Consider the following 14,780-nt stretch of genomic DNA (forward strand, 5'->3'; position numbering starts at 1 on the left):
TTATTGCTAGAATTTGAGACATGAATTTGTGAGTTTAGCTTAGTTTGCGATGTTCTATGGCCTCCGTTATGCTCAAATCTTTATTGTATGGTTACATGACATGAAGGGAGTTTGGACAGTAATGGCTTGTTCAGATTTGAATTCATGTTCTTTTCCTTCTTTTCACTCAGGCTTAGTTTTTTTTTCCTGTCATGTTTCCATTAGTTACTATTGCTTGGGTATGTTGTGTTCTTTACTTTTATACAGGCTTTAGGCTGGAGAAAAAGATCCATGTTTCTAAAAAGGATAATACTAATGTTGGTCTTAATTCAAACATTGGGAATCATACTGATCAACTTCTCATTGTTTTAATTTTCTACTTTTTAATTTGTTTTAAATGTTAACTAGCTAGTTGACTTCTTTTTGTTAAGCCTGTGAATATGGTTGACTGCATTCTGGTAATAAGTTATAATTTTTTGTGTGCCTTCCATGCAACTTCTTTTTGGTTGTTAAGTTGCATAAGAAAGGACCCTCATTTGCCCTTTTGATAGTGAGGACACTATTTAATTTAAGTTTAGGGGTGAGGGTATTATTTTGGCTGAATTGACATGAAATTTAATTTTGAAGCTTAGATATTTACCGTTCGTCTTTTCTGAGCTAGATTAAGAAATTATTTGTTGAACTGAATGTGTGATCCAATGATAGAATATTTCTTAAATTGTCTGCTTTATAGGAAGTTGTGATCAATATTTTGGCTTGCTTGATTTATAGTGTTAAGGCTTGTTTTCTGACAATTTGTGAAATTTTCTTTTGCACTTGTGAATCAGATAATGATTTGACTATCTTTGTTGGGGAATTTATGGCAAGTTGATGTGTATTTTTTCTCAATTGAGAGACTCTAGAACGTATCTTGGAATCTCTTAAGGCATTTTAATCACTTCACATGATATTGAAAAATGATTTAGACATTCTTTCAAATGCGTTTGAGCTTTTCAAGCCTACCTATTGCATTATTTTTATTTGATTCCCTTTTGAGCCTTGAATTGAAAACCATGTGAATTTTCTTTTTGAAACCCACATTAGACCCTACCCTCCACAACTTAAAAAACCATGAACTACCTTACTCTTAAAATAAGTGATAAAGTATTATTAGTGGTGAAGATTGGTTTAGTTATCAAGGAAGGTGTTGTTATTATAAATTTGGGTGTGAGGAATGGAAATGAAGTTTGTAATACTACTAATTGTGCTCCTAAAAAATGTATAAAAAAAGAGATATTCATGGGAAAAAAAAAGAAGAGAAAAAGAAAAAAATGAAATGAAAAAAAAGGAGGCATTTAAACTTCAATAAATTTGGAGTACATGGAATGATATTTTAGATAAGTTTGGGAAAGGTATTTGGCTAGCAAGGATGGAATGGTTGGTTTTTCATTGTCATTTATCTCTGTTGGATAGGGAGGCACAATGAAGATTAAAATTTTAAAGTCGCTATTCTAATATGGACCGAACGAACTCGTTTAAATCAAGATAGATAGAGGAGTTACCTTTTAATTCTTTGAAGTTGGCACACGTTTGGGTCTTAGGAGCTAACAATGTAGATCTGCTCCCTCTATCAGTGTCGCACCCGGAAATGTGACGCGGATGGCGCGAGAGCGAAGGTTTCGGCCTCAGAAGGGAGACCAAGAAATGGGAGTTGCCACCAAGATTTTGAGGAAAATCTCGACAAACCGTTTAAAGGTGGATAAGGGTGGTTTGCAAAAATATAAAATAGGCACCCCACAACACCCATTAGTGAGAATAGTTACCTAAAGTTTGTTGTGTAATATCAATATAGTTTTAAAATTATTTTAATTATCCCTTTTATATTATGTATTTGATATAAAAATGATAACAATTAAGTGACAAATATTTATTTATTTACAAGGAGGACTTGACTCAGAATCTAACTCTGAGGCCTACGTACCCTGCGGTGGGGATCAAAGTCCACGTAGTTCGGGCTTGAAAATTATTGGTAAAAATATTTTTTTGAAGAGAAATTAATTATAAATAATTCACCATTTTGCAAACAAAACAATTTTTGAAATTTTGATATGTGTGTTTTAAATTGCAAAAAGTAATTTAATTTCAATTATTTTCTCAATTTTTGAATTTTTGGAAAAGAAAAGGATCTAAAATTATTTTTTTTATATTTTTATGATTAGAAATTTAATCGCAGTTCTTGCAGAGCCATATTGGCTTATACGATAATGCAATCATTCTATATATCTGCAGAGATTTCAAAATTTCTCACGATAAAAGAATTAAATTTATTTATATGTTAGTAATAATTTATTCAAGTATGCATATATATGCTTTTTAGATAATTTTAATCATCATACCTGCAAAGTCTTATTGACTTTTACGGTAATACGATTATCTTAAATATCTGTAGAGATTCAAAATCCTCACACCATAAAGGTTTAAATATTATATATTTTAAAAATATTTTAATATGTAATTATATAATTTGTATTTTTAAATATAGAAATTTTAATCGTTATACCTACGAAGCCTTATTGACTCTCACGATAGTATGATTATCCTAAAGGTCTACAGTCTCACGTGACCAAAAGATCTAATTAGAAAATGTGATTATAATTCAAATGTATTAATTTAATTAATTAATATTATAAAAAATGTTTATTATTTTATTTACAAAAAAAATTATTTATTTACTATATAAATTAATAATTGCAAAATTCTGTGAGGATTTATTATCCTACACAATAATGTACTTAATTTAATTCTCTATGAAGATTTTTAAAATCTCTCATGAGACTTAAATATTTTATTAATTTAAATTAAAGAAGAAAATTAATTTTAATAATGGGGCTTTGAAACCCATGTTATCATAGACAAAATTGATTCTCACACCTGTGAAATTTTATTAATTTTCATGATATAGGATTATTTTTAATGCTCATGGAAATAGTTAAAATCTCACACAGCAAATAATGAATATATTTTTTTACCATATATATACGTTTTTTTGTTTGTATTGTATTCCAATTGTAAAAATTAAACACCTTCAAAAATCAAATTCCCTCCTCAACCTTTTATAAGAAAAGCTCAGATAATAGCATATTAATCCACAATGATGAAAGAAAGCATAGTAAAACATATAAAAATAAACATAGTGCCACCTACTAGCAGATCTTTTTATGCTAAACCCATCTTACAAATCTAACTCAAATACATGGTCTAATAAGTAGGATAACTTCTTCACTGTTAGAGACAAATCCATGGTAGGAGTATATTGATACTTAGATCAAGCTAATTAGGACAGCAAGCAAAGTTTTTATTTAGAAATTCATTCCATTTTAACAATCATCATCATACTTTTCTTCAAGGTAATGGGATTAATCAAAATAATTAAGAAGGAAATTAAATTTTTACTTGAAATTTTATCTCTGCTCTTATTGCCTTGTGTATCTTGCTTCTCTCTTCCTTCCTCGTTCAAAGTCTTCATAGTCACAGAATGTTGCTTCTCCTGCCCAGTACTCCTCCTTCCTTGTACTGAAGATTCCTCGTCCTAACCTCATGTTTACTGGAACGTATGAAAACTATCACTACTAATGTTCTCTCTCCCGAAGGTGTGAAGCAGCTTCCTGTTTTCTCGATGGACGCTGCTGTTGCTACTGTCTCTCTCTCTCTCTCGTGTTCATATCATTCATCCCTATCACTACTCTCTCATTCTCCATCTCTCCCTTTGTCTCTCCCTCTGTTTTTTTATCCTCTCTTGTTCCCACTTCTTCTCCATTTTTGTGTTCTCTCTTGTTTTCCTCATCTGTTCTCGTACTCTATTTTTCTTCGCTTTCTCTCACTCTTCAGTTTCGGTCCCTCTCCTCTCCTCTTCTTTTCTTCTCCCTTCTGCGTCCACTGGCTCTGTTCTCACGTTGTCGTTTGGCCCCTTTTTTTTTTTGGCTTTTTGCTCTCTGTCTTTCGTCTATGCCGTGTGCTCATTTGTGCTCTGTTTTTCTCTTTTTTTCTGTAACGTATCTCTGCTGCTGCTCCCTCTCCTTTCAGTCTCTCTTTTTCTCCAACCTCTTCTTTGCCTCGCTCTCATTTTCTTGCTCACTCCTCCCCAGTTGTTCACATTTTCTCTGTCTTTCCCTCCTCCAGTTTTCCTCCTCTCTTTCTTTTCCTCGGTTCTCAACTCTCCCCCCCGATTTTCTGTGTCTGCTCTTTTTTATCCTTCCACTTGTGTGCATGCTGTGTTTTCTCGTTATGTTTCTTTTTTTGCTGGCCGAAAGTGTATGTATGAATGCTGGTTGCTTGCTGCTCCTTCTGCTTTGTTTTGATGTGCATGCATGCATCTAATCTCTCTCTACATTTCTGTTTTTTTACTCTATGTGTTTTCGTGTGTGCATGCTGCTGTGTGTTTTGCTTTCCTTTTTTTTGCCGTGTCTGGTCTCCAATCTTCCAGTCTTGCGTGTGTGGCTGTGTGGCTATCTGTTCTTTTTTTTCTTCTTCTGCGCCTGGCTGAAAGTGCATGTGTGCGTGTCTGACTTCATTTCCCTATGCTCTCTGCTTTTGCTGTAACGTGCATGTCTCTCTCCTATTTTTCATGTGCTTTTGTGTATCTTTTGTTCTTGTGTGCCTTTGCTTTTTCTATGTGTGTTTCCTATGTGTTGTTTCTCTCGTTTTTCTTTGCGTGTATCTCGCAATCTACTTCTTTTCTCATTTCCTCTCTCCAGCTCATGCAATATGCATGTTCTGCTCTTCTTCTTCTTCTTTTTTTCAGTTTATTAACTTCAAAAATTAGATTAAGAGGATGAAAAAAAAAAAAGAAAACTAATTTTAAATTAAACTAGAATATTTTTCTCTCTTTTTTTTTTTGAAAATAACAATATTAAAAAGAAAGAAAATTAACTCTCAAAAGTTAACTCTCCAATATTTTTGAATGATCGGAATAATTTAGAGAGAGATTTTAAATGATTTAAATAAGATTTTTGTTAAAATATAATCCTAAAAAGGATTAAATTTCATTTTTTGTATTTTTATATTTTTTTGGTTATTTATTTTTATTTTTGTTAAATTTAGAAAAAGCCCAAACAAAATACGGTGTTCACAATCGGTATGCACACGAACAGCTCTCTAACTTGAATAGCGTGCTCGCGCTCTCAGCGTTCATTCTTCTTTGAATGTTAATTTTTCTTTCTATAAACTGTTTCGTGGCTCTCAAAATGTTTTTTCTGTTAGAACTTTTTTAACTCTCTCTACCTTCATAAGGACGTCCCCATCTATATATAGTATATAGATAAGGGTTTTCATCTTCCACTTAAAAGCTCATGAAAATTTAATTAAATTTATCTCATAAATCTAATCCATAATATCATATCTAATTCAAATTTATCTTATAAATTTAAATTATAAAACTGACATGATATTCTCTCTTATCATGTTAGTTATTAAATTTAATCTATCATATAAAATTAAATTTAAAACTAACATAAGATAAGATAAGATAATATAAGATAATATAATATATATCACATATACATATTATATTATATACATACGAATATATATACATATATATTTTGAATATATATATATATATATCTGATATATATATATATATATGTATACATATATGTAATTATATTTTGAATTTTATATTTCATATAAATATATATATATATAAATACTTATCAAATAAATATTTAAATATATATATAAAATTCGTTCACCCTATATTACATTCATTGAATCTAAACATATTCCAAATTTAAAGAACTTAGATATTATAGCTCGAATTGGGCTGTTCTTGTATGTGAACCTATAGGCGTTTATGAAATTGGCAATAGGCTAATTACCCTATTAGCCCACAAGTTACAAGTGGCCTATAGCAAGACATTGCAACTACCCAATTCACATAGGGATTGATGATCCAATGTAACGTATCATGCAACCATATCTTATCCTTTTTGTCACGTGATATTTCAATCAATTATGAGATATGAAATTGTCATTCTCCTTTACCTGACTGTTACTTTCTCAATCTCTAAGTAGACTGATAGTAGCATTGGAAAAACCCTTTCTATTGTAGTATGGCTATACATTTTCTCAGTGTTACTCATTGAGAGGCCCAATAATATCTCTCACTTCATGTGAGGGACAAATTCCATTTTAACCACTCATATTCCCTGCATGAATATCACTAAATTCAATCATAGCCTTTATGATCACTCGGTCAAAGGTGACTTTTGACTAGGTCAAAGTTTAGTGGTCATCATATAGGAATTCATGATGATTTCAGGTCAAAGGACTTAGTGATATAGTTACATATGAGATAAGCTTATGACTTGTACTATGCAACTTTCTCATAGTAGGTCAACCCAACACCTCATACTCTTTCAAGTGCTCATGAATTTAATTTGTATATCTATAATTAATCAAAGTCATACTAGTCTTGTTTCATCTATGATCTTTTAAAGATGATCGACCAGGGACATTTAGGACAATCACTATAGTTTATCTAAGAATACAGTTATCATATTGAACATACAATTGTTATGATAACAAAAGAGAAATTCATTAAATAACAATGTGTATAGTACAATGATTGGCCCTAGGGCACAATTTCCCACAATCTCAACTTCTTTGAATTTCATTTATCCTTTTCTTTCAATTAGCCCAAAACATTTAGCAATGCTACAAGCTTATAAAGTCCCATTGATTTTGGATTATGTGAAGTAATCTTTTAGTGGAGAGAGAGGAAGAGTTTAGGCATATGAAATCTTGATATTGAACTTGTTTTATGTATGCTTAGTTGTTACATCTTGACTTGATAGTTGCAGGAAAATCATTTTCTGGTCTCACGCACACACATTTCTAAATTATTGGAAACCAAGATCTTAATTTGTGAATCAGACATTCCTTTATATTCCACTACTATCCTCTTTGATATACATTTGGAGCAACTAGTGAAGATATTTTCATACTTGCTTAGTAGATGGATAATTGGTCAATCTAGTTGTTTTATTACTTGTTTTACTTGAGAACGAGTAAAAATCATAAGTTTAGGGGTGTGTTAACCTCTAGAATGTCATGTTATTTCATCACATTTTTTTTTAGATTTTAATCCATTTTGGCTCAATTGTATATGTTTTTATTGTCCAAATTAGAAAAATGCGTATTTTCTTTGTTTGTATTCTTGGATTTGATTTGATAATTTTTTTTGGCCTAATTTCCTATTATTTTGGTTTAAGATTTGATTAGAAGCATTTGTGGAGCTTTGATATTTTTGGAAGGCTTTTGGATGAAGAAATTTGTCACACCCCAAAAACAAAGGGTGACCGACACAGGATGTAAATGATATTATATATCCCTCAAGCCTTAAATTGAGAAATCTTTTCATTTTTAAAACATAATTGAATTTGTATCGAAATTAAAAAAATTATTATAATAAAAGATTGAATATTTTTGTAGAAATTTTGGAAAAACCTCCCCCATAAATAGGATCTCCCGAAATTCCTACAACATAATATTTTACACAAAATATATTTTTCATCAAGAGTTTAGCTCCTTCCAGTCAGCAAACAACATATAACAAAATAGAAATATAGCTATAAGTTACGTGGAGCACCAAACCTTACTTTCCAAAATAAAATACGTGAGTTTAAATATTTACATCAAAAGGGAGATATTGCAAGGCAAAATTCTACCCAGAATAGTTGTGTGCCCTTCAGAAGTCAATAGTAGGATCAACGTCAGCTAATGAGTCTAGGACCAAAATAAATTTCCAGTGAATAGCATCCCAACAATAAGTTATTAAATAAGTATAAAAGGAAGGTTTAAAATAATTATGTATGCCTGAGATGACTATGTTTGTAAACAAATATTTAATAAACTTCAACGTAAAAGGACTCTATGTAATTTTAAATAAAATCCTGATTCATGAAAGCCTTATATCAAATGTCATTATCATTTATTTTCAATAAAGCAAATAAATGTGCTAAATAATTATAAATGTCATTAATAAAAACCAATGAAAAATAGGTTCATCAAACAATTTAAAACTCATAATTATAGGGACTTATCAGAATAGATAACAAACATAGATACACAATCCACGAGGGCAAATAACCAAACGTGACTTATGCCATGAAAACAAACATGAACACACAGTCCACGAGGGTAAGCAACCAAACGCGGCTGAAGCCAAGAAACAAACATGAACACGTAGTCTACGAGGGTAATGCTAATCAAACGCGGCTCAAAGCTACGAAATCAAATGTGAGTACGATACTCACGAATAATCATCCCTCCGTTCCACGTGCGTTGGCCATCGCACGGGGCTAGCATCTCCTATAAACACCCTACTAGCTAGGTGTACCATGGCGCGCCAAGGGCTAACGGAACTGCAGTTAGCAACCAGTGTTCCATATAAAGTCTCTTTTTTAAAACCATTTTTAAACATGCGAGAAAATCATCACTTTCAAGATACAGTTCTCATTATCAAAATCAAACTCGCATGAATAATTTTAAGTTGTAAAACTTCCCAGAATAAAATTTCATATCCAATGCTCATGCTTGCATTTATCGAATAATAAAAAAATTTCAAAGTCGAACTCGCAAGAATCATTCTCTGTATCAATCCAATATTTGATAAAATAAAAATATCATAATCAAAGTCCAAACTTGATTTAATTGATCAAATAACATTTCAAATTTGGTAAAGCTAATTTCTCAAAATAAAGCAATGTTAATTAACAAAAATTCAATAATCGCATTAATGCTATTAAAATGATTTTCAGAAAAATGTAATATTTTAGTAAAGAAAATATTATTGAAATATCAGTTGGGACGCTATCCACTTACCTGAATTTCTTAAAATTCAAATTTCACCTCTCAACTTTAATCAAATTTCTCCTCTTCCATACACCCTATGAATTATAATTAAATTTTATTAAACTTTCAACCAGCGCAATAATTCCTTATTAACATTCAATTTTTTTTTTTCATCTACAAACCATCCATCTTTAAAGGTTCAAATGATCACATACCGTTCATTTTATAGCCAAACCTCTCTTGCACTCTTCCAAGTTAAGTTCAAAGATTAATAACAACAAAACTAACTATTCTTCCCATAAAAACCAATGAAATTTCAAAAATAATAAAAATAAATTTTAATTTCTCCTAATAGACATTTTCCCCAACACCCTGCATACATTAATTGTCAAACTTAAACCAAATCTCTTTTCTTCAAATTTCATTTTTTCCAATTTTTTTTAATGTCCACATTTAAAATAATCCAACCTTTCAATTCCAAGCATTCTACATAGACAATTTCAGACCCAAGAAAATTGAGTTTATTCACTTTTATCAAATATATAATGTTAAATTATCAACCTAAGCCAAATTCTCCTCACTGTTCGAACAAGCACAACAGCAAAAAGGAGGATTAAAATGACAATAATTAAACATCCAAACCACAGATACACAGAGCAAGAGGGAAGAGGACTTGAATCTTACCCACCTTAATGCACAGTTGATGAAGAAAAGGAGAGGAGAAGCTGAAACTTATGGCTAAATAGGGGAAGAAATTCCAGCAAAAAGAAGAAGGACAGAATCAGCAAATCACACCAAAAAAACTAGAAGAATCATGAGCAGCACCTTAGCTTCCTCAAACACCAGCGTTGCTGCAACCAAATGAAGGAGGTAGAGCATTGAACAAGGAAGACGAAAGAGAGATAGTTGACAGTAATACACAAATCGAGGAAGAATGGAAAAGAACAAATAGAAAGGAAAACTAACTAGCACATTCCTCCTTCGATGGTAGCAAGGATCGAAGCTTGACAGAACCCTTTTTAACTGCAATCGACGGCCACACGCATCAGAGGAAACAGAGCAAAATGGGGAGAAAAAATAAGGCGGCGAATTCGAACGTTTTTTTTTTTTTTTTGCAAGGTGAAGATGAACCCATAATCACCGGTGATAATGATATAATAGCAGAAAATGAAGCAAGGTCAGAGGTCACAGCATGGAGCATCCAGAATTTTCTTGTCCTCTCTGGTGAACTCACAACAGAACAAGGAAAATAATCACCGGGAAAAAGAGGAGAAAATAAAATCTGATGACATAGGAGTATTTTGGTAATTATTGAAAGCTGAAAAGGGAGCCTTCGAAAATAAAATTTTTCGCTTGAGACTGATGGGAATCAAACTCAGGACCTTATTGATGAAAGAAAATTTACTTTTTACTAGACTAGCTTTTCTTGTTGCTGAATTTCTTCCAAAATTAATAAAAGTACAGGTAAAAGATAATATTATATAATTTAATTTTACTTGAAATATCTGGGTTATTACAAAATTAAACATAAAGTGAATAATTGTTGTTAGCTATAAAAATAGTGTAAAATTATCAAAATTGTTCTAAAGTCATGACTTTCATTTGCGACTTTTATTATTGTCAAAAAAATACTGTGTTTTATTAAGTCTAAAATTAGTTGGACACTACTATAGAAATGTTATTTCATAGCATGTATTTTGTAGCAATAAAAAATAAAATGCTATCAACCTGACATTAAAAGAAGAAAGGTAGCATTTATTTTATCAAATGCCATAGCTTACAAATTAATTTTTATTTTTAATTGCAGTAAATCCATAGAGGTGGCAGTCTTAAAATAAAATGTCAAGATTTATATTAATCAATGTCTAGGTGACATTTCAATATTTAAACACCACCCCTGTACTTTGTTATAAATAATTATTTTATTTTGTAATATGATATAATTCTTTATTATAAATATATAATAAGTATTAATAATCCATATGTACAATTTTCTGATAATTTAAAATCATATAGGTGGCATTTATTTTATCTAGAAACACTACCTCTTTGATTTATTAAAAAAGTTAATAATTAAATTGAAGATGTGGTGTTTCTACAAACTTAAAACACCACCTATATTAAAAACTATAATTTATTAATTGGTATGAATTAATTCTTCATCTTAAGTAATTTATAAACTATATATACTAAATTTTAACATATAATTTTATTTTAATTTTAAATTTTTTTCATTATTTAAATAAGATATATATATTTTTTTAATGTTAGAGTGGTGACATTTATTATTGGATGAAACGTCACCTATATTTTTATTAGATTATAGTTTTTTAGTAATTAATTATTAATAGTTAATATACATAATATTTTTTTGTTTTATTGAGATAGGCGACATTTGTTTGCTCTTAAAACGTACCTCTTTAATTAATTATGAATAAATTAATATATTAGACATTAATTAAATAAATATTTTATATTTCTAAATTATTATTTGTAAGCATATATATATATATAATAATAATATTTTGTTTAATAATCATGACTAAATAAAAAATATAATAATTATCAGTATTAATCTACATATATTCTTAATTAATACAAATTCAGATATTGATCATTTTATTACATTATAATAAATTACTTTTATTAAGTTATGATTTTTTGTTTATATTTAATAAATATATAATATTTTATTTATCTTTATTGAGAGAGGTGACATTTGTTGGAAAATAAAACGCCACCTCTCTTTCTCACAAGTATTAAAAAAATTATATACTTAAATGTTAATTAAATAAATATTTTTATTTTTAACAAGAGGGGTTCCACCTCTCTCTTTAAAATATTAAAAAAATATTTTTATTTTTAATATTTTTAAAATATACTTATATCTATTATTATATAATATTAGAAATTAATTTTTAATATTTTTTATATTTGAGGAGAGAGGTGGCGTTTGTAACCTTTTAAACGACACCTCTCTTTTTTATTAATTAATTATTAAATTTTATTTATTAATTATTTATAAATATTATATAAAATTTTTTATTTTTGAGGAGAGATGTGGCATTTTTTTGACCTACAAACACCATCTCTCTACCTCATTTATTAAAAAAATTATACACTTTCTCTGTTTAAAAATATAAATTATTCTTTAAGAAATTAAATGTTAAAAAATATAACACATTTTAATCTTTTGAGATGTAATTATTACTTTTTTTCTAAAAGTATCTCTATTGATAATGACTTTATATTTATTGTAGGGTGTTTAATAGAGATAAATATAAAAAGATAGGATTAGTTAAAAAATAGATAACTACTTTATTAGAGAATAAGATTTGATTAAAACTGCCTTACATTTTTTAACAGAGGGAGTATTAAATATTAACTAAGTAAATATTATTATTTTAAGAATTATGTTTTATTTTGTTTGATAATAATTATTAATTGATATATGTAATTATTAATAGCAATATCTATATTAAAATATTTATTTTATTCTATTAATTTTAATTATTTTTACTACATATTTGCTTTTAGTCTATAGTGCTTATTTATTAATTTAGTTTTAGTTTCCCTACCAAACTTTATTTAAGAATTCATTTTTTAATACTTTTATGATAAACATATATCTATTATTGACTAAATATTTTGTAATTGTAAATTATTATTTGTAGGTATATCTATTATTTTGTTGAATAATTATTATGAAATATAAAATATAACAATTATCATTAGTAATGTATATTCTTATCTAATACAAATTTAGATGTCTACTTTATTAAATTATAATAAATTTATATTTAAGAAGAAAGGTGGTGTTTGCTGGCTTTTCAAATGCAACTCCTCTTTTTTATTAAATAATATTATTTTTTAATTATTAATTATTCATAAATATTATATATATTTTTTTATTTTTGAAGAGAGAGGTGGTGTTTCTTTGACCTACAAACGCCACCTTTCTACCTCATTTATTAAAAAAATCATATATTAAATATTAATTAAATAAGTATTAATTAATTAGTTAATTATTATTTTTAGGATTATGTTTTATTTTGTTTGATAATAATTATTAATTGATATATGTAATTATTAATAAAAATATATATATTAAAATATTTATTTTATTTTATTAATTGTAATTATTTTTACGACATATTTACTTTTAGTTTATAGTGTTTATTTATTAATTTAATTTTAGTTTTCCCACCAAATTTTATTTAAGAATTCATCATTTTAATACTTTTATGATATACATATATCTATTATTGACTAAATATTTTATAATTTTTAATTATTATTTTTAGGTATATCTACTATTTTGTTGAATAATTATTATCAAATAAAAAACATAATAATTATCATTACTAATATACATTCTTAATTAAAATAAATTTAGATACTCATTTTATTAAATTATAATAAATTTATATTTAAGGAGAGAGGTGGAATTTGTTGGCCTTTCAAAAGCCACCTCTCTTTTTTATTAAATTATTATTTATTTATTTATTGTAATAAATGTTATATATATTTTTTATTTTTAAGGAGAGAGGTGGCATTTATTGGATTTACAAACACCACCTCTCCACCTTAAGTTTTTAAAAAGTAATACATTAAATATTAACTGAATAAATATTAATTATTTATTTTATTATTATTTTTAGGATTATATAGTATTTTGTTTAATAATAACTATTAAATAATATGTGTAATTATTAATAGCAATATATATATTAAAACATTTATATGTAAATTTTTAATACTTTTATATATACATATATCTATTTTTAGCTAAATATTTTATAATTTTAAATTATTATTAAATAAAAATATGTGTAATTATTAATTGTAGGTATATCTATTATTTTGTTAAATAATTGTTATTAAATAACAAATATAATAATTATCATTAGTAATATACATTCTTAACTAATATAAATTTAGATACTGATATTATTAAATTATAATAAATTTATATTTAAGGAGAGAGGTGGCGTTTATTGGATCTATAAATGCCACCTCTCTACCTCATTTATTAAAAAAATAATATATTAAATATTAACTAAATAAATATTAATTAATTATTTAATTATTATTTTTAGGATTGTGTAGTATTTTGTTTAATAATAACTATTAGTTAATATGTGTAATTATTAGTAAAAATAATATTAAAATATTTATTTTAATATATTCCATTTAATTATTTTATTTTTTTACTACATATTTGGATTTATTCTATAATATATTACATTTAATTTATAGCTATATATTATTTATGTATTAATTTAGTTTTAATTTTCATAACAAACTTTATTTAAGAATTCATTTATTTTTAATATTATTTGTTTATTTATTTATTATTAATAAATACTATATATAATTTTTTTATTTTTAAGGAGAGAGGTGGTATTTATTCCATTTAAAAATGCCACCTGTCTAACAGAAAAATCAAATAATATCTATTATGTGTATACAGTGATAACGTGCACCTCTAGCTGCGTGTCAACATGTTGAGAATATGCAATGGGGACATTGGCAGAGGTGGCTATTGGTTTTAAAAAATGGCCACCTTTATCTTGTTGTTTTAAAAAAATTTGACCAACTCGCCCAACTCTCAGCTTTGTCTTTGTTTTAAAAAGACCTTTGTCTTCTTTTTCCTTTATTACATCACTCCTCTAGCTCACCCAACTTCTAGCTCCTTCATATTGCCTTCAACTCTCCCAGCTCGTGGTCCTCTTTCAACTCATGTAGAAATTCACTCTCAGCTTCAAACTCTCAACTCACTTGCGGTCTTCTAGTGGCTCGTGTTTCCTTTTCTTGAAGCTCACAGCTTGTTCAAGCTCTTAGCTTATGGTTCCTTTTCTTCTAGGTCAACAACTCACAAGAAACTTCTATCCCTACAAATATTTTCTTTTGCCTTCTCCCAAATGTTCCCACCATTAACGCCTAATTTTCAGATATAATTCCTAGTC

This window comes from Prosopis cineraria, unplaced genomic scaffold (assembly GCF_029017545.1).
Source record: "Prosopis cineraria cultivar Desert tree isolate PC_DT_omini unplaced genomic scaffold, ASM2901754v1 PC12, whole genome shotgun sequence".
NCBI lineage: Eukaryota > Viridiplantae > Streptophyta > Magnoliopsida > Fabales > Fabaceae > Prosopis > Prosopis cineraria.